Source organism: Cryptomeria japonica, chromosome 8 (assembly GCF_030272615.1).
Source record: "Cryptomeria japonica chromosome 8, Sugi_1.0, whole genome shotgun sequence".
NCBI classification, from domain to species: Eukaryota; Viridiplantae; Streptophyta; class Pinopsida; order Cupressales; family Cupressaceae; genus Cryptomeria; species Cryptomeria japonica.
In genome coordinates this window covers 630,538,651-630,560,433 of record NC_081412.1, presented here as the reverse complement: position 1 = coordinate 630,560,433, position 21,783 = coordinate 630,538,651, and positions in this window count along the sequence as shown.

Sequence of the window (21,783 nt, the reverse complement as noted above, 5' to 3'; positions counted from 1 at the left end):
ATGAGGAAACATATTTAATGCACTTATTTGCACAAAGTCTCATGGGACAAGCCATGGATTGGTATTCGCATTTGCCAGGAAATATAAAGACTTGGTCAAAACTGGCTCAAAAGTTTATATCTCACTTCACGTTCAACATTGACAGTGACGTGACCATGTCAGATTTATGCAACACCAAGCAAAAGCAAGGTGAACCATTAGTGACTTTCTTGCAACGATGGCGAAGCTTGTATAGTCGTTCTTCCCTAGATATACCTAAAGAACAACAAGTGAATTTGTTTATCCAAAATTTGGTCCCAGAAATGATGTATGAACTAAAATTGAAAAGTCCCAGTACTATAGAGAAACTCATTAAGAAAGGGATGAATATTGAAACTGCTCTTGTAGCCAAGGGAATCATTAAGCTTAACAAAGACAGTAACAACACAAAAAGTTCAGGGGACAGAAATAGATTTTGGTATAAGAACAAGAATGTCACTAATGATGGAGTTGTTGATGCAAGAGCGGTGAATACAAATCAACCCCCATTCACAATCAAGAAATTGAGTGTTCCTAATATGTCAGCTATGGAACAAAATCAAACACCAGTGAGCAATGTTACTCAACAGCCGCAATAACAACAGCATACTCAACAATACACTCAACAATATAATCAACAACAAGGCCAGCAACAAAAATAGCAATGCAAACCTTTCCGATTGAGGGATGGGCCTCCTTGATAGTTTACACCATTGGGAGAGCCTATTGAGTCAGTAATGAAACAATTAATACAAGCAAAATTTATTAAGCTACCAGATATTAAGGCAGAACCAGTGGTAAAACCGCATTGGTGGAATGATAATGCATACTGTGAGTACCATCGGTCAAAAGGACATAAAACTACATCATGTTTTCAATTGAAACATATGATCCAAGACTTGTTAGAGCAAGGAGTAATTGAGGTAGATCTTCCCAACGCAACCTCTAACACTGATCATACCATTTTCAAAACTCCTTTGCTTGATCATGACAAGGGTAAAGCATCTTCTTCAAACTCTACCCAAACAACAAATTATGCAAATTTTGGTTATAACAATGTCATCAATTATTTTTGAGCATCAAATGAGTATGTTTCCACCATAAGAATAAAGGAACAAGATCCTTCTTGTGCGGTCACCACTCGTCAATCCAAAATAGTCCTGAAAGGAGCTCCTGCAGCTCCTCCCAAACCAACTCCTGCAAGTCAGTATAATCTCTTGGATCACCTAGGAAAGACACCTGCACAAATATCAATCCTTGAGTTGTTGAAAATGTCCCCCATTCATCGTGTAGTCCTAGATAAAGCTTTAATTGAGTCCACTATCCCGACAGACATTGATGTTGACCAGTTTCAAGCCCGAATTAGACATCTAACTGTTTCCAAAAATGTTGCATTTTCTGATAATGATATCTCACCTAATAAGCTCCCTCATAATGATCCTTTACACCTTGAAGTATTTGTCCATAATTTCAAAATTCGATGAGTCTTGATAGATGGCGGAGCAGGTCTTAATATTTGTACCTTGAGAGTGGTCATTGGCCTTGGTTATATAGAAAATGACATTGATGCTTCCAGAAGAATAACAATCAAAGCATATGATGATGCTGAGCGCCCATCTAAAGGGATAATTACATTACCTATCAGAGTTGGTCCAGTGATAGAAAACACTTTCTTGCAGGTCTCAGACCTTGATCTCCCTTACAATATGATTCTTGGCCATCCATGGATCCATGCAATGAAAGCAGTTCCATCCACCTATCATCAATGTTTAAAATATCCTTACAATGGAATTGAGATAACAATTCTAGGAGATCCTAATCCATTTCAATTTTGTGCTACTCTAAAGGATACCCCTCAGCAACAAGTCCCAGTCAATAGAGAGGCCAAATCACATAGTTATGTGGATCCTAATGAATTGTTAGATGCTGTCAAAGGAAAATTGAAGATACGGGACCAAGGATGCAGAGAATATTCAATGGATCAAACATTCCTCATTGAGAATTTACCAATATCTCCAAAATCATATGGCAAACCCCATTTGTTACAAAAGGAACCCAAGGTAGTTATTCAATATCAGCCTCCCACTACATTTACAAGATGGGGTGAACTTGACAAAGAAACTTTAAATGATGATTTCATAGATTGGCTTTATAAGGATCCAACTGAGACCCCACCTGTCAGGTTGCCAGTGGAATAGTATGGAAAAGGATTTACTATGCTACAAAAGAAAGGATATGATGGCTGTAGTGGCTTAGGTATGAACAAGAATGGAAGGCTAGAACCTGTTATACCCAAGATGCGACCTCCAACTTTAGGGTTAGATTTTGTACCATTGCAAATTGGATCCTCATCTACCAAAGTGACCATGTGTAGAAAAGGGTGTGACTCTGATGATGAAATAACACTTGAGGATACCTGACCCGAAACTGATTCCAATGAATGGGAGTGGAGTTCTTTTTCTTCTAGCTCCTATGCCCTTGACAATATTTTCCTTGACCCTGATAATTTGCCTATGGAAGACAAACATGAAATAACTCCTCTTCCTAAAACATGTCCTAATGCTTGGATAGATTCATTCTGGGATCCAAGCTCCGAATCAGATACAAGTGGTTCAGATAGTGATACCACAGATGTTTACATCTTTACCATCTCAGTCCTCTCCCTCCTAAAAACCAATGATGACATGCCCCTTGTCTATCCCTAGCTTATCCAACATGACCAACAAGAACCACTCACATTGGATTGTTTTCAAAATGATGAAGCAATTGCAGAATTCCTTGGACTACAGGGAGGCATACCACAAGGTGATCATAAGGCAGGATTTGCTATTGATCTAGATTCCACAACATATTTTGAAGAGTCAACTCCATCTTCCAGTCATCAAAATGAAAAAAGAAAAGAAAAAGTAAAAAATCAAAAGAATAGGTCTTTGAGTGAAAATCGTAAGGCACTCTCTGATCATACAAAAGTAAAAATAAAAGACGTACCTGTGGGTGAAAACCTCTTTGAGGCGCCCAAAGGTGGAAGAGTGGACATACCCCTATCAAGTCAGGATAAATCAACATTGCTTGTGGAAATGACCAAAGAAATCAATTTGGGTACACCTGACAACCCTAAGGTCATTCATTTTGCTGCTTCTCTATCAAAACAGGAAAAGATAGATTTTGTCAATTTCTTTCTTGAGAAGAAGATCAACTTTGCATGGTCCTATGCAGATATGCCTAGCCTAGATCCAGAATTAGTCCTTCATCATTTGCCATTAAAAGCAAATGTCAAGCCTGTCAAACAAAAACTTAGAAAGATGCATCCCCAGGTGGCTCTTTTGGTCAAGGTAGAACTGAAAAAATTACTGGATGTGGGCTTTATCAGACCCATCGATTATGCAGACTGGATTTCAAATTTGGTACCAGTTAGCAAAGTAACTAGGGGCATCAGAATCTGTACAGATTTTAGGGATCTCAATAAAGCATGCCCTAAAGATGATTTTCCATTGCCAAATATTGACATCATAGTTGACATGACTACTAGATATGAGATGCTCTCATTGATGGATGGTTTCTCCAGCTATAACCAAATTTGCATTGCTCCTAAAGACCAACATAAGACTACATTCACATGTGCTTGGGGTACTTACTGTTGGAATGTGATGCCCTTTGGTCTGAAAAATGCAGGCGTAACATATCAAAGAGAGATGACAACAATTTTCCATGATTTCATGCATACTTTGATGGAGGACTATGTTGATGACTTATTATGCAAATCTGTCACAAGAGATAGTCATTTAGCCATCCTGGGCCCCATCTTTGACCGAATGGAGACCTACAAGCTCAGACTCAATCCAAAGAAGTGTGTCTTTGGTGTCACAATCGGCAAATTACTAGGGTACATTATTTCTCACAGAGGCATTGAAGTCGATCCGGCCAAGGCTAAAGCAATAATGGACATGCCTCCTCCTTCTAATCTCTGTCAACTATGCAGTTTGGAAGGAAAGCTCCAGTCAATCCGCTAGTTTATAGCTTAGTTGGCCGATAAATGTCATCCATTCCAGCATCTATTGCATAAAGGTGTCACTTTTAAATGGACTGAGCAATGTCAATTAGCCTTTCAAGCTCTCAAAGACTATTTGTTGTCGCCGCCTATTCTAATGCCTCCTATAGAAGGAAAGCCATTTATATTGTACATTTCTACAACTAAAATGACACTAGGAGTTCTCTTGGCCCAACAGGATGAGAACGACAAAGAGAGAGCTATTTATTATATCAGTCAGACTCTAGTAGGCTATGAGCTGAATTATTCAACTATTGAACGAGCATGCTTAGCAGTGGTATTTGCAACACAGAAGCTCCGACACTATATGTTAAATCACCAAACATTGCTAGTTGCAAAAATTGATCCCCTAAAATACTTGCTTAGCAAAGCAGCTTTGACGGGTCGCCTAGCAAAGTGGGTTATGATCCTCGGTGAATTTGATATTGGGTATATGGAGCGAAAGGCGATAAAAGGACAAGTCATAGCAAATCAACTTGCAGAGGCTCCTATTTATGATGATCATCCCATGTTGACCAATTTTCCAAATGAATCAGTCTTTGCTCTCACATCTTCTAATGAATGGAAGTTATACTTTGATGGATCCCATACCAAGTTCGGGCCCAGAGCAGGCATTTTGTTTGTCACCCCTCAAGGTGATGCTATTCCCAAGTCCTACAGGATAACTTTTCATTGTACCAATAACATTGCAGAGTATGAAGCACTAGTCACAGGACTCTGAGTAGTGGTCCACTGGAACATCATGCATTTACAAGTCTATGGAGATTCTCAATTAGTCATCTAACAAGTGAATGATGACTATGAAACAAAAGATGAAAAGCTTATTCCCTATAAGCATATGGTAGATTTCTTCAAGACAAAATTCATAGGTATCCATTTCAGTCAAGTTCCAAGAATGCAAAACAAGTCGGCAGATACGATGGCCATGATTGCTTCCATGTTGAACATGCCGACAAATGTGAATTTTTGGTCAAACAATTGCTTGTCCCTTCTTTTGACATTCCGACAATAGATGTGATGTGCATTCTTGTTGGTCCTAACTCCCCGTGGTACAATGATGTATATCAATATTTGAAATCCCAAACCTTACCACCTAATCTTTCCGCTAACCAACGTCGAGCCTTCATCCGACAGACAACCAGATATGTCATCATTGCCGACACCCTTTATCATCATTCCTTTGACCATACCCTCCTCAGGTGTTTGGATTCTGACGAAGCACAAACGAATTTACATGAGGTTCATGATGGTATATGTGGGGGCCATTTCAATGGTCTGAGCTTAGCCAAAAAGTTCATTCGTGGTGGGTATTATTGGCCCACTCTAGAAAAAGATGTTCATGATTTTGTTAAGAAATGCTACAAATGCCAGATCCATGGAAACTATATTCATGCACCAGCCCAAGAGCTTCATTCTGTCATATCTCCGTGGCCTTTTTCTCAATGGGGATTGGATCTTATTGGCAAGATTCACCTGACATTTGCAAATGGACACAAGTTTATCATTATAGCCACAGAGTATTTTACAAAATGGATCAAGGCTATCCCCATGACCTATATCACTAGTGTGCAAATTTCAAAATTCCTATTGAATTATATCATATGCAGATATGGGATTCCCCTTGCCATAGTCATAGATAACGGTCGTCCCTTCAAGAATGAAGATGTCAAGGAACTCTGTGAAAAGTTTCATATCCAACACCGTTTCTCTAGTCCCTACTATCCATAAGGGAATGGTCAAGCCGAAGCATCAAATAAAACCATTATCAACATCCTGAAAAAGGTTGCCAATGACACTGGTCGAGATTGGCATGTACAGTTGAATCCAGCACTATGGGCCTATAGCACTTCTATCCACACACCTATTGGCGCAACACCTTATTCCTTGGTGTATGGTGCAGAAGCCATTTTACCCTTGGAAGTGGAGATTCCTTCCTTGCGTGTTTCCTTGCAACATCTGATTGATGATGAGACTCATAGAGTCTCTCGGTTGCATCATCTTGAAATGTTAGATGAGAAACGTCAGACAACCCTGACACATTTGCAAGCATATCAAAACCGTCTCCGTCGCTCTTATAATAAGAAGGTCAAAGGGTGACACTTCGAAGTGGGAGATCTGGTTTTAAAGGCAAACCCTAAGAATGCACAATCTACTGACATCATCAAAGGCAAGTTTGAACCTAATTGGGTTGGGCCTTTCATAGTGACTGTAGCATATGGCTTGGGGGCATATCAGCTTGCCACCCCAGAAGGTGAACCTTTGTCCGATCCTGTAAATAGCATGCACCTTCGTAAGTACTAGGCATAATTTTCTATCAACACTTCTTCAAGTATGATCTTGAAAAAATACAAAAAAAGTGAAAAAAACAAAAAAATACAAAAAAAGTGAAAGAAAAAAAGCAAAAGAGAAAGAGAAAAAGAGCAAAAAAAGTAAACAAAAATGATGTCCTCTAGTGAAAACCTGGCAAATAGGCACTTTGGGCAAGTACCATGGTGAAAACCTAGCAATCAGGCACCATGTGTAACGAGATCATTGCTCCATCATCTATCATAACCTCTAGCTATGCTTTCTCTTGGCTGGTTTATCATGTCTATCTTTGTCTTGACCCAATGTTCTGTTACAGGCCTGTGATTGGTCAACATCATTGTTTTGCATACTCTGGTTTCTTGTACATATGTCTTTCAAATATGCATTGGGTGCGTTCACCTTGTCATGATCAATCACTGGAAATAATTCAAAAAAAAAAAATTGAAAAATGTCCTGAAATAAATATCCTGAAAAATGTCCTGAAAAGGGGTTGCATTTCAGCTCTGGCCTTCCATGCCATGATGCTACGCATCCATTTTGCTACATTAAAATAAAGGTTCTCACCTACAAAGTGCATTACTGAAAGCAAGTTTTTCTTCGTCTCTAACTATCCTCTATCTCCTTTTCTTCTTATTAACATTTCTTTCATCAGTTCAGATAGTCAGTTCAGTCTAGTGCTCTACTTTCCCCAAACACATATGCAGCATCCTGCATTCATTGGTTAGTACATTTGCATTACATCAAGAATCATATCAAGCATTTTATCCATTTCATATTATAAATGCATCGAAAACACATAAAAAAATACATCCATACATGTTCCACAATAAATAGTGCATAAGTCATCCATACATGAAAAATAACCATCAGTCATAACACATTGCATCCCATCATATCGATGCATATCATATAATATCGGAGTACAAAATTGGACTGTCTGTCCTAAGTATGGCCCACAGGCTGACTACATAATGTCAAACGACATCTATCTCTATCCTAAGAAGCATGTGCGTCTATCACTAGGTGCTCCCTCTATCCTCCTCATCTCTGCCATGTCTCAAGGATGATGTCCCTTCTGGTCCTGGCTGTGGTGGTCTCATAGGTCCACTCACCCCCATGCTGCACAATGACCTCCGAGAGCGTGCCCTGCTCTCTATCCTCAATCGTGCCCAATATGAAGCTACTCTCTGCTCTAGTGGAACTGCACTCTCATATAGTGTCCTCCAATGGCGTATCTCCTCTCCGGTCTCTACCAACATCTGTGCCATCTCCCAGGCACTGGCATCCCTAATTGACCTAATATACGTAGTGACTCTCTGTTCTTCTCGTTGTGCCTAAGCTATTACTGTATCTCGAGCCACTGTCAATCTGGCTATCTCCACTCTGAATTGATCCTGGTCTATCCTCAAGATGGCATTTTGTCTCTCTAATGTCATAATGTGATCATGCTGACTTGCTATGGTAGCCCTGCACATCTCCATCTCCTCTATCCTAGCTGTCTCCGGCTCTATGGGTATATCATGTAATGACTCTTGATAGGCTACACCTGGCCCATGATCGTCATCCCTCTCATCATCTCCATCCTCATCATCCCCCTCATCCTCATCACCACCCTCATCCTCCTCATCCTCATCACCTCCCTCCTCCTCTCCAGTGAGTGGGAAGTCCTCCTATCTCCTAGGTACTAGGATATCAGGATCTATCAATGTCACTGGCCATCGTTGTGCAAACCATCTCTCATACTCCTCTATCATCCCGATGTCCTCCACATCTAATCTCCAATCCCACTGTCTTTGCTATAGCTGTGTGAAGTTAGCATATGCTATGTGTGGCTGAATCATACTATTCCATTGACTCATCTCTCTGTGAGATCAGGCAAAGTGTGCAGTCCTCCTAGGTACATCCTACCTCTCTCCAAACTTTCATCTGACTCTCTCTAGCAAGTACATCTCAATCACTCTCTGGCGATTCACTGGTTGCCCAATCAGGTACCTCTCCTATCTACAATACGGTAGCACATCACTATCATTTGACCATCTAGGGCAATCACGATATGGCCTCCATGTGAACTCTCTCAGTCTGTCTAGCTCATGTCGGCAATACAATATGTATCCAAACAGACCCTATCTTAGTGCTCCCCCATAGTAGTACACATATGGTTGATGTGGTAATACCTATCTCTCTGCTATCGATCGAAATATGGCTATGTGCTCAAATGCCCATACCTGTAGCAATGTGACTCCACAACTCAAAGTCTGTACTCCTTGATATGTTATTTGATGCAACTGAAAATATAGCATAGCCAGTGCACATGGTCCCCATGCGTACACTGTACCCTTTGTCACCATCAGCTCTAGCACTCTTCCCCATCCAATAGGGAATCCATGTCCTCATCTGTCCCCTGCTAGTAGACATGCTATCACCACTGCTATCACCACATATTGTCGATCATACTCTGATGTCATGGTCTCCCAGCCGATCTCCCTCTCTACGATATCCAGATCATCTGCATTGCACTCAAATAATCTACACAATGTGTCTCTCCCTATCACTGGGTCATACTCTATCATCTCTCCATTAATCAGAATGTGGAGGATACACCATACATCCTCTAGTGTCACAGTTGCCTCTCTAGTCGCCAGATGGAATGAGGAGGTCTCTAAATGCCATCGCTCTACCAATGCGGTAAGTAGTCCTGTGTTTGCCCTAATCTTGGGCATGAAGGTGATATAGTATATCCCAAGTCCTGCTAATGTATCTTTGTCCATGCTCCTGAGTCTATGTCGTAACATGAAGCAGTCTGGTCGGTTCTCCCACATGATCAATGGATACTGTCGACTTTGCATCACAATTGGGGCATATTTTGTCAGTTTTAGGGTTTTCTCCTAGGGGTTGCATTTCCTCATTTCATGTCCAAATCAAGGTGTTTTTCATCTATTTTGACCTATCCTCTTCTTATTCCACCTTTTTGGATCATTTGCACGTTGTTTTTTGACGAAATTAGGGTTTACACTACACAATTGCACCTATGTGATGAGTCCTGCGAGAGTGTCACATAACCTATGCCTGTGTCCCCTTACACAAGTGTAGAAGACATTACACAAGCACAAAATTCACCCTACACAAGTGCAGAAGATAGTTTCTGCATTCCCTGTGGGCCCCGCAATGTCCCGCAAGTAGGTCAAATTCATAAAATTGAAAATATGGGTTTTTGAAATGCATACTGCTACTCCCGCATCGTCCGGTTGTCTGTAGGTGCATACACATTCTTCGAGGTGATCTACCATTGGAATGTTCACCATCTCTCTGCAAGTGTCCTTTTCCAGAGCAACAAATCCTCCTCTTTGGCTAGTGCAAATGAGCAATTTTCACTCTCTTTGTTTCATTTATAGATCTTTGTCAGTGCATAGATGGACGTGCACTCTCTCCATCTCATGTTGGTCATGGTATTTTGCATCTTCAATTGCTTGTCTTTCATGCATCTGGTCTCCGATTGTCAGTCTGTTTGCTCCTATCATGTTCTATCATTATTATTGATCAATTGGCCTCTTTTCTACATGTTTCCAGCCAATTCCTCGAGGGGGCATGCATATGTCATTGTCAGCGTTTGGGGCATTTTCATTATTGTTCTTTGAAACAACGCTTAAAATCACATTGTCTCAAAGAGAGGCAAAATGTAGACACCTAAAAATGGTCAATGCTTGCAGAATCATACTTTAACATTTGTGCATTGCCTTATTTCAGGGTTTTTGCGTCACATTAACATTTCTCCTATGATTCGCAGTTGGTCTTTATCATTTGCGAGCATCGAGTCTTTCTTTTGCATTCTTCATTTATCTTTGAGTTGATTTTAAGACATGAATAGATTGCAGATGATATCTATAAGGTAGGAAATTGGAAATCATCAAAGCAAATATCAATATTAGTCATAGCTCAATCACAAAAGCTCAAATGCAATGATCAATCCTAATTACATCCAACAGAGATATGAAAACAAGATATTCAAGATTGAAAACTTAAGCAAACCAAATGCAGACTTGAATGTCTCCTTCATGTGGCTCCATTGTCCTTCTTTCTTCTTCAAATAGCTTTGTTTGTGGATCTCACCTACAAGTGCATACACATGAGATGAAAGCAAGTATACAACATAGTAGTGCAAGAATACTCAAAGCATGATTGATTCGACAAAGTGATTCAAAAAAGTGATTAGTTTGATAATGTGATTAGTTCAATAATGTGATTAGTTGGGATTGAAGAAAATCATCCAATTTATAGACAAATTGGAGAAAAGATCAAATTAGCATGAAGAGATTCAAATGGAAATTGCAAATCAAGAATATCAATTATGACAAATTATGACAAATTTGCACTTTCTATGCAAAATTGATTGATTGATGATTATGACAAATTATGACAAAATGAAATGTCATTCCCATGAAATTAGGAGAAAAATAGGAGGAAATTGAATTAGAAATTAGGAAAATTAGAAAATTGGAAAATAGGAATTAGGAAATTAGAAAATGAAGAAATTAATTAGCCAATTAAATGAACATTTAATTGTGATGAGAAGACTTAGGATAAATAAACTATTTAACCTAGAGGAAGAAATGACAAACAAGGTTAAATGAATAAATCATGAAACCCTAGAAGATGAATTAGAAATGCAAGGATGACAATTCGGTCTTGACAAAAGATAATTGATATCGATTCGATTATGATTTTGAATTGATAAATGATTTGAATGATAAATGTGCCAATTGACGAGGAACAATGACTAATTGATCCAAATTGATATGATTGAGAAGGATGATGATCGATGACAAATCGATCATAAAATGACAAGATTGACAAGTTGATAAGGATCGACCAAAATCATGACTGAAAGTTGTTATCGACAAGACCAAATTTGAAAGTGAGACAAATGAAGAAAGAAGAAGAAAGACTTAATGCTCGCAAATGATAAAGACCAAGTGCAAATCATAGAAGGAATGTTAATGCGATGCAAAAACCCTAAAATAAGGCAATGCGTCAATGTTAAAGTATGACTCCGCAAGCATTGACCATTTTTAGACGTCTACATTTTGCCCCTCTTTGAGACAATGCGATTTTAAGCATTGTTTCAAAGAATGATAATGAAAATACCCCAAACAACTGACAATGACATAAGAATGCCCCCTCAAATAATTGGCCAGAAACATGCAGAAAAGAGGCCAATTGATCGATAAAAATGATAGAACATGATAGGAGCAAACAGACTGACAATCAGAGATCGGATGCATGAATGACAAGCAAAGGAAGATGCAAAAGACCGTGACCAACATGAGAGGGAGAGAGTGCATGTCCATCTATGCATTGAGAAAGATCTATAAATGAGACAAAGAGAGTGAAAATTGCTCATTTGCACTAGCCAAAGAGGAGGATTTGTCGCTCTGGAAAAGGACACATGCAGAGAGATGGTGAACATTCCAAGGGCAGATCACCTCAGAGAATGTGTACACACGTACAAATGACTGGATGATGCGGGAGCAGTAGTATGTATCTCAAAAACCCATGTTTTCAATTTTATGAATTTGACTGGCTTGTGGGACATTGTGGGGCCAACAAAAAATGTAGAAAGTGACTTATGCGCTTGTGTAGGGAAAATTCTACACTTGTGTAGGGTCTTCTGCACTTGTGTAGGGGGACACAGGCATAGGTTGTGTTACATAGGCGCAGTTGTGCATTGGCAACCCTAATTTGGTCAAAATTGGCATGCGAATGATCCTAAAAAGGGGGATAAGAATAGGATAGGTAAAAATAGAGTAAAAACACCCTGATGTGGACATGAAACAAGGACAATGTAGCCCATAGGAGCAAACCCTAAAACTGACAAAATGTGCCCCAATTGTGATGCAGAGTCGACAGTATCCATTGATCAAGCGGGAGAACTGACCAGACTGCTTCATGTTATGACATAGACTCAAGAGCACAGACAGAGATACATTAGTAGGACTTGGAATATACTATATCACATTCATGCCCGAGATTAGGGTGAACACAGGATTGCTTACCGCATTGGCAGAACGATGGCATTCGGAGACCTCCTCATTCTATTTGGCGACTGGAGAGGTGACTGTGACACTGGAGGATGTATGGCGTATCCTCCGCATTTTGATTCATGGGGAGATGGTAGAGTATGACCCAGTGATAGGGAGAGACATGTTGTGCAGATTATTTGAGTGCAACACAAATGATTTGGATATTGTAGAGAGGGAGATCGGCTAGGAGACTATGGCATCAGAGTATGATCGACGATATGTGGTGATAGCATTCCTACTAGCAGGAGATAGACGAGGACATGGATTCCCTATTGGATGGGGAAGAGTGCTAGAGCGGATGGCGATAGAGTGGATGGTGTATGCATGGGGACCATGTGTACTAGCTATGCTATATTTTCAGTTGCATCAGATAGCATATCAGGGAGTGCAGACGTTGAGCTGTGGAGTCACACTATTACAGGTATGGGCATTTGAGCACATAGCCATATGTCGACCAATTGCAGAGAGACAGGTATTACTACATTGACCATATGTGTACTACTATGGTGGAGCATTGAGACAAGGTCCTTTTGGATACATATTGTATTGGCGACATGAGCTAGACTGACTGAGAGAGTTCACATGGAAGCCATATCGTGATTGCCCTAGATGGTCAGATGATAGTGATGAGCTACCGTATTGTAGATAGGAGAGGTACTTGATCAAGCGACCAGTGAATTGCCAGAGAGTGATTGAGATGTACCTACTAGAGAGAGTTAGATGACAGTTTGGAGAGAGGCAAGATGTACTAAGGAGGACTGCACACTTTGCCCGATCTCATAGAGAGACGAGTCACTGGGGGAGTATGATTTAGCCACACATAGCATATGCTGACTTCACATAGCTACAATAGAGATAGTGGGATTGGAGATCAGATGTGGAGGATGCTAGGATGATAGAGGAGTATGAGAGATGGTTTGCATGATGATGGCCAGTGCCATTGACAGATCCTGATATTCCAGTACCTAGGAGACAGGAGGACTTCCCACTCACTAGAGAGGAGGAGGGAGATGATGAGGATGAGGAGGATGAGGGTGGGGATGAGGATGAGGGGGATGATGAGGATAGAGATGATGAGGGGGATGACGAGGATGAGCTAGATTCAGGTGAGCAGGAGGCAGTGCAAGATATACCCATAGAGCTGGAGACAACTAGCATAGAGGAGATGGAGATGTGTAGGGCTACCATAGCGAGTCAGCATGATCATATTGCAACATTAGAGAGACAAAATGCCATCTTGAGGACAGAGCAGGATCAGTTTAGAGTGGAGATAGCTAGACTCACAGTGGCTCGAGATACTGCAGTAGCTCAGGCACAGCGAGAAGAACAGAGAGTTACTGAGTATATTGGGTCGATTAGGGATGCCAATGCATGGGAGATGGCACAAATGTTGGTAGAGATCGGAGAGGAGATACGCCATTAGAGGACACTATATGAGAATGCAATTCCACCAGAGCAGAGAGCAGCTTCATATCGGCCACGATCGAGGATAGAGAACAATGCACGCTCTCGAAGGTCATTGAGCAGCATGGGGGTGAGTGGACCTATGAGACCACCACAGCCAGAACTAGGAGGGACATCATCCTTGAGACATGGTAGGGATGAGGAGGATAGAGGGAGCACCCAGTGATAGAGGTACACACTCCTTAGGATAGAGACAGATGTAGTTTGACATTATGTGGTCAGCCTACAGGCCATACTTAGGATAGACAGTCCAATTTTGTACTTCGATATTATTTCGATATATGCTATGATATGCATCGATATGATGGGATGCAATGTGTTATGACGTATGTTATTTTCCATGTATAGATGACTTATGCACTATTTATTGTAGAACATGTATGGATTCATTTTTATGTGTTTTTGATACATTTATAAAATGAAATGGATAAAATGCTTGATGTGATGCTCGATGTGATGCAAATGTACTAACCAATAAATGCAGGATGCAGCATATGTGTTTGGGCAAATCAGAGCACTAGATCGAACTGACTATCTGAACAGATGAAAGAAATGTTAGTAAGAAGAAAATGAGATAGAGGATAGTTAGAGACGAAGAAAAAATTGCTTTCAGTAATGCACTTTGTAGGTGAGAACCTTTATTTTAATGTAGCAAAATGGATGCGTAGCATCATGTCATTGAAGGCCAGAGCTGAAATGCAACCCTTTTTGCAAAAGACAGACACATCACAGACAAACAGCAATCACAACAAAATAGAAAGGGACCATGAACCATCCCGGTCACTCTAAATCACTCAGTGACATCATCAAGCAACATAGGAACATGATCGAAGCCAATGATAAATCAGTAAAAAGATAAGATGCACAAATTCCAACAAGTCAAACAAACATCTTGATCTTCATTATCAAAAGTTGAAAGTGCTGATAGGATGATCATGCTGTCTGGTTTCAGGGAATGCGGTACCCCGTCTAAGATAGGACATAGTTTGGTTTCGAGTATACCACACCCTGTATAAGATCCATGATAGTAGTGACAAGGACAAATCATGTTGATGTTGATGTTCGACTAAGAAGACAATTGTGATCAGTTTGAATGTCTGATTTGATTGAAAAAGTTCACCTGTTAATGCATGATTGTAGTAAAGCACATCATTGTGAGTAATTATTGTTGGATGGATGCTCAGTGATCTATCTATGAGGGGTTATTTATTGCAAAATTCTTTTTGAGTTTTTACAATTTTTTATTTTTTTTTGTGTTTATTTTTCAGGACTTTATTTGACTTTTTAGGGATTTTTTCAGGACATTTTTTTTATTTTCTTGGATTATTTCAGGACATTTTTTTGGTTTTATTTTGAATTATTTCAGGACTTTTTTCAAATTTTTAGAGATTTTTTTAGGAAATTATTTGATGTTTAGGGATTTTTTTTTTAGGACATTTTTCAATTTTTTTGTTTTTATTTCAGGACTTTTTTCAATTTTTTTGGATTATTTTAGGACATTTTTTAGTTTTTATGATTTTGCCCCCAGTGTCTAGCAAGGCAAGGAATATGACAGGTGAATAAATAGGCTTTCTAAAATGTTGGTGGATAGAGGGAAGACAAAGGCCTTTTATTATGGAGACAATATAGATGCAATTTTCAAGGGCTATTGTGTGATGGGACAAGAGACTGGATATGACAATGTAAAGCAGGAATGTGGCATGAGGGACATGTCAAGAGGTTTTTGAAACCATGTTTAAATTTTGCGTCCTTAAGTCAGATAATTCAACTTTTGACAAGCAAAGAAGACAAGATACTTCAACTTAGACTCAAGACAATCATGCTCATTCACACATTTCTTATGGATGGCAAGGGTAGTAGGTACTTGAGAGGTAGACTTGTTATGAGATTCAAGGAGAATACATAGATGCTTGACCCCACGGGCTCCCCTCCACGACACTCACTTCTCAGGGCAGCCAAGCATCAGTCCCCATGGAAATATCCCCATGGAAAACTTAGTATCTCTTCCAAGTATCAAAGCAAATATCAATATTAGTCATAGCACAATCACAAAAGCTCAAATGCAATGATCAATCCTAATTACATCCAACAGAGATATGAAAACAAGATATTCAAGATTGAAAACTTAAGCAAACCAAATGCAGACTTGAATGTCTCCTTCATGTGGCTCCATTGTCCTTCTTTCTTCTTCAAATAGCTTTGTTTGTGGATCTCACCTACAAGTGCATACACATGAGATGAAAGCAAGTAGACAAGATAGTAGCGCAAGAATACTCGAAGCGTGATTGATTCGACAAAGTGATTCGAAAAAGTGATTAGTTCGATAATGTGATTAGTTGGGATTGAAGAAAATCATCCAATTTATAGACAAATTGGAGAAAAGATCAAATTAGCATGAAGAGATTCAAATGGAAATTGCAAATCAAGAATGTCAATTATGACAAATTATGACAAATTTGCACTTTCTATGCAAAATTGATTGATTGATGATTATGACAAATTATGACAAATTGAAATGTCATTCCCATGAAATTAGGAGAAAAATAGGAGGAAATTGAATTAGAAATTAGGAAAATTAGAAAATTGGAAAATAGGAATTAGGAAATTAGAAAATGAGGAAATTAATTAGCCAATTAAATGAACATTTAATTGCAATGAGAAGACTTAGGATAAATAAACTATTTAACCTAGAGGAAGAAATCAAAAACAAGGTTAAATGAATAAATCATGAAACCCTAGAAGATGAATTAGAAATGCAAGGACAACAATTAGGTCTTGACAAAAGATAATTGATATCGATTCGATTATGATATTGAATTGATAAATGATTTGATTGATAAATGTGCCAATTGACGAGGAACAATGACTAATTGATCCAAATTGATATGATTGAGAAGGATGACGATCGATGACAAATCGATCATAAAATGACAAGATTGACAAGTTGATAAGGATCGACCAAAATCATGACTGAAAGTTGTTATCGACAAGACCAAATTCGAAAGTGAGACAAATGAAGAAAGATGAAGAAAGACTTGATGCTCGCAAATGATAAAGACCAAGTGCAAATCATAGAAGGAATGTTAATGCGATGCAAAAACCCTAAAATAAGGCAATGCATCAATGTTAAAGTATGACTCCGCAAGCGTTGACCATTTTTAGACGTATACAATATCTTCAATCTTTGTGTTGTTGATATTCTTCTTGTGACTGTAGCTAGACTTTGAGCCTTTGCAGTTGTTTATTAATGTCTTTTCTGCTATAATTGATTGTGTATGTTGATTTATTACAAGATTGTGTGCTTGAAAGTAAGCCATATTGGAGCAACAACATTCTCTGTTAATTTTTAGTCCAAATGTTATCCATAAGTGCAGATAATTAAACTTTGATTTAATGGTCTTCATTTATGTCTATTTTGTAAATCTTTGGCATTCATTTTCATGGCTATGGATGAATGTTATTTTCCTTTATTGCTTTCTGGTTAAAAGCATATCAGCAATTTAATTCATTGTAAATCTTCAAAGAGGGAGCTATACCTCTCAATTCAGAGGAAGATTATCACTTCAATGATAATCTATCCAACTATTAGCTCTTTTTGTCCTTCATTCTGGGCATTTTGATTTTATTTGTATAGTTATTGTAGAAGGACAAATATGCTCACTAAAAGATGCCAAAGCCAACTATCTTCTACTTTTGCAATCAAACAACTATTGACTTTAGAGTTTAAGTGAAAAAGATTACCTTTGGTTTGTTTGCCTATTGCAATCAGTTCACCTTTGCTTCCAAATATCTTGCAAAATCCATTCTTGAATTCTATGGGTAACCTTTGTCATTGAGTTGAGAAACACCCAAAAGATTGTGTTTCAGACCTTCAACCCAGTAGACATCATCTGCACTACTCTTACCATTCAGGGAGATGGATCGTTTCCCTTTCACCATGTAGTCCAATGTTAGAAACTTGCTCTGGTCACTAGTCATGTGGTGTGAACAACCACTTTCAATAATCCAGTCATCTAAATTATCCAAGTGAGAAACCAATGCCTTCTGATATGATATGTCTTGTTTGACAACAACAAAGACAATGTCCTCATTTGTATCTTCCTCAAATTCTTCATCAATAATACCTCCATCCACTACAATGAGACAATTTATTTTTCTTTTCCTTTATATTTCCTATATTTCTCTTTTTTTTCCTCATTATCTCCATTAGGATAGTTAGAAGCAATATGTCCTATCTAGTTGCATGCAAAACATTTTAGTGGTAGTTTACCTCTATACTTACCGGTACCTCTGGGTAACCGCTTAGCCAACAATGCTTCGAGTTCCATCAGGCTTTCTTCATCATCTACCTCTCTATTGGATCTAGATTCATGACTGTAACTTACTTCTCTACTTTTCCTTACTGGTGGGGTTGACACCGAGGCTTTGAATGCAGATTCTGACCTCTGAACACTTCCATCAAAGCCATTTAGTTTGAATGCAATCAATTTACCAATACTAGAGTCAAGAGTTACCTTTGTCTTGTCAATAGATTTGAGTTCTTGAATGGCTGCAACTCTGATAGAATAGACTGGTAGAAGGGTTCTCAATACCTTGCTAACCATAGTGGAATCCTCCACTATACCTCCAACACTTTTGATTTTTTCAACTATCTCCTTGATTCTCTCACCATATTGTTGAATGTTTTCACCTTTGGCCATTCTCATGTCATCAAATTTTCCTCTGAGACTCTCTTGGCTATCTTTACATGATCATCACCACCATAGATTTCTTCTAGTTTCTTCCAAACTTCATATGTAGTCTCCAGTCCATGAACATCAACATATTCTGAATCTAACAAGGTACTGATGATGGCCTCCAATGCTTGGTTGTTCTCCTGTTTCTCCTTCTTCCGATCATCTAACAGAATTCCACTAGGTAAGTTATACTTAGTAACAACCTAAACCCAATACCAACTTCCTAAGATCTTGATGTAAATCTTCATCGTATCACTCCAGATTCTATAGTTATCTCTATTGAACTTCAAACCTTCTCTCTTCATCATTTTCTCCTGTATCTTTTCCTCAAGCTATTAGGCTTATACTCAAGAGGACCTAGAATTCTCTAATAACAATTGATAATATGATGAAACTATAAAGATCTAGCCAACTACTGAGAGGGGGGGTTGAATCAGTAGATTGAAAATTAACTGGGCTTTCACCAAACTTCTTTCCAACTCAAAAACAACTCACAAATTTTACCGGTACTTTAACAAAACTATAGTAGCACTGTTATACCTTACTAGTTGACTTAATACTTTAGTGATATAATGCAACTGATCTGAAACTTAAATATCCTTCAACCAAAACCTTAAACCACTTCACTAATACCAATAATAACACGTTTCAGATCATTTCCAGTCATTTAAATATATCTATGTATATTTACCAATCATTCATATCAACCATACCAAAAACACATCCACAAAATCATTCACCACTTGACACAATGATTTTTCACATGGAAACCCAAATGGGAAAAACCACAATGGGGATGAATACCCACAAGTATTTTGAACTCTTTTGAAGTTTGCCCTATTAGGAGCCAAGCCTTATTAGAAGCTTATACAATAATGTTATGTTCAGAATAAATCTGGTTAAGGACCACTCGGTTAAGAGATTGACTACAAATAACCTGTTAAAGGTAACCTCAGTGGGGGATTTCAAATCTAAGATAATGGATCACTTGGTAAGAGGATTTCAACAACAAGCCTGTTAAAGCTTACCTGGTTAAGGGATTTCAACAACAAGCTTGTGACTGTTGTAATGGTTAGAAAACAATAGGTTCTTGACTGATCTAGAAATAACACATCCTTGCTGAATCAAATCCTTTACTGCTCCTATTTTCCTTCAAATCATTCTATAGACACACCTCTTGGTTTGGCAAAAATCTCTCAAACTTAATCAAATTTTCAACACACTTCCAAATAATCCTTCGACCTTAAAAACAAATACATTAGGTTGGTAACACAACACAAACCCTACAATTGTCATAGAGATTATAAACACATCGGTTCAATCTTGACCATTAGATTAGATGCAATCAACTTCACATTCTTCTAGGCATCTACAACCGCTCCTAGATCACCGCACTTTAAATCTTGTAACACATCACGTGTTTGTCACTTCATACTATGCATTTGATCATTCCCAAGATAAATGGTTATCTTTACATGCCAAAACCTTTTTAAAAATCATTATGTGCAACATGATTACATGGCATCTTCATATCCAAGATCCACTAGTTAGGGTTTTGCTTCTCAACTAGTTAGGGTTACCGATTGATCTTCACTACTTCATTATCGGTTGCTTTAATCCTTCATTACCGATTGCTTTACTGCTTCATTATCAGTTGCAATTGACATCAATGACAACACTATACATCTTCAATGCAATCTTCATGCAATGCCAACATGCATTTCCATACCAAAGAATAGTGCATGAAGAGTCAGTATCATAAAAAATCATGCTTCACTAATCCAAACAACATTTGGAAGGTCAAAAATGACTGAGGAAGTGTATATGGTGAAAATGGATACAATAATAATGATATTGAAAGGCTAAATGAATTCAACCACAAAACCCTAGCCTAACAACAACAAGGATCCACCATAACATATGAATATTACATAAGACAATGCAAATCAAATGAAATCACAAAGATTATACCATCACATGTCCAATAGGTTTTGAATCTCCATTCTTCCTATCTCCATTGATCTTGTTTGATATATTTTCTCTCCGATTTTATGTGCACAAGAGCTCAACAAAGAATGGAATGTGGTTGCAAGTAGGATCACATATGCCAAGTAGTCAATTGATCAAGTAGTCAGGCCATTGGGGTTTGATAATAAAGGAAGCATCTCCTTATATAGAAGACACTATATGAAATGGAGGGATAAGATTGAGAGGTGTAAAAGGAGGTCGGCTATGATTAGAGGGTAGGTAAAAGAAATAATAAAATAATGAAAGGGGTAGGTAGTGTATGAATTAAGAGATGAATGACATGTGTCATGGGTAGAAAAGGTTAATGAATTAATTAAATAAATAAAGATTTATTTAATTAATAGAAGAAGTGAGATCAATTAAATAAATAAGATATTTATTTAATTTAGGAAAAGGATAATTTAAATAAATAAATGTATTTATTTAAATGAGAAATAAGGCTAGAAGAGGATGAATGAATTAATTAAATAAATAAAGATTTATTTAATTAATAGAAGAATTAAGCTTAGATAATTAAATAAATAAAATATTTATTTAATTAGACTGGACAATTTTGGGTGTCTACATTTTGCCCCTCTTTGAGACAATGTGGCTTGTCATGTTGTTTCAAAGAAGATAAGATGAACTAATACAGAGTTATCCCAAGATGGGAATGATATGCCCCCTCAAGAGATTGGATGAAAAAATGTCTGAAAAGATCACAAACAATCTCTCGATAAGAAAGATGAGATAGAATGTACTGACCGGATAAAGTGATAGAGTCACGGGATAAAGAAGACTGATTCGGGAGATGAGGGCTAGGGCTAGGGTAGTCTATAAAATAGACCATGAGGGAAAATACATCCTCATTGTCATCTACACATCCAAGAGATCAGAGTGTAGAGCGAGATAGAGCAGCAATAGTCAACAGCGATGGCAATGGCTCAGAGATTTGATGGCGTTCGCCGATTTCAGAGGCCAGCAGAGGCAGGAGAGCCTGTAAGTACCACAAAACCTCCTTGTACTTTGATGCATTTATTGTTGTCATTAATGCATGCTAGGTAGAGTATAAGCTACTGAGAGGATACACTCAAGCAGGTCCTCTAGGGAAAACTAGGATAGCAAA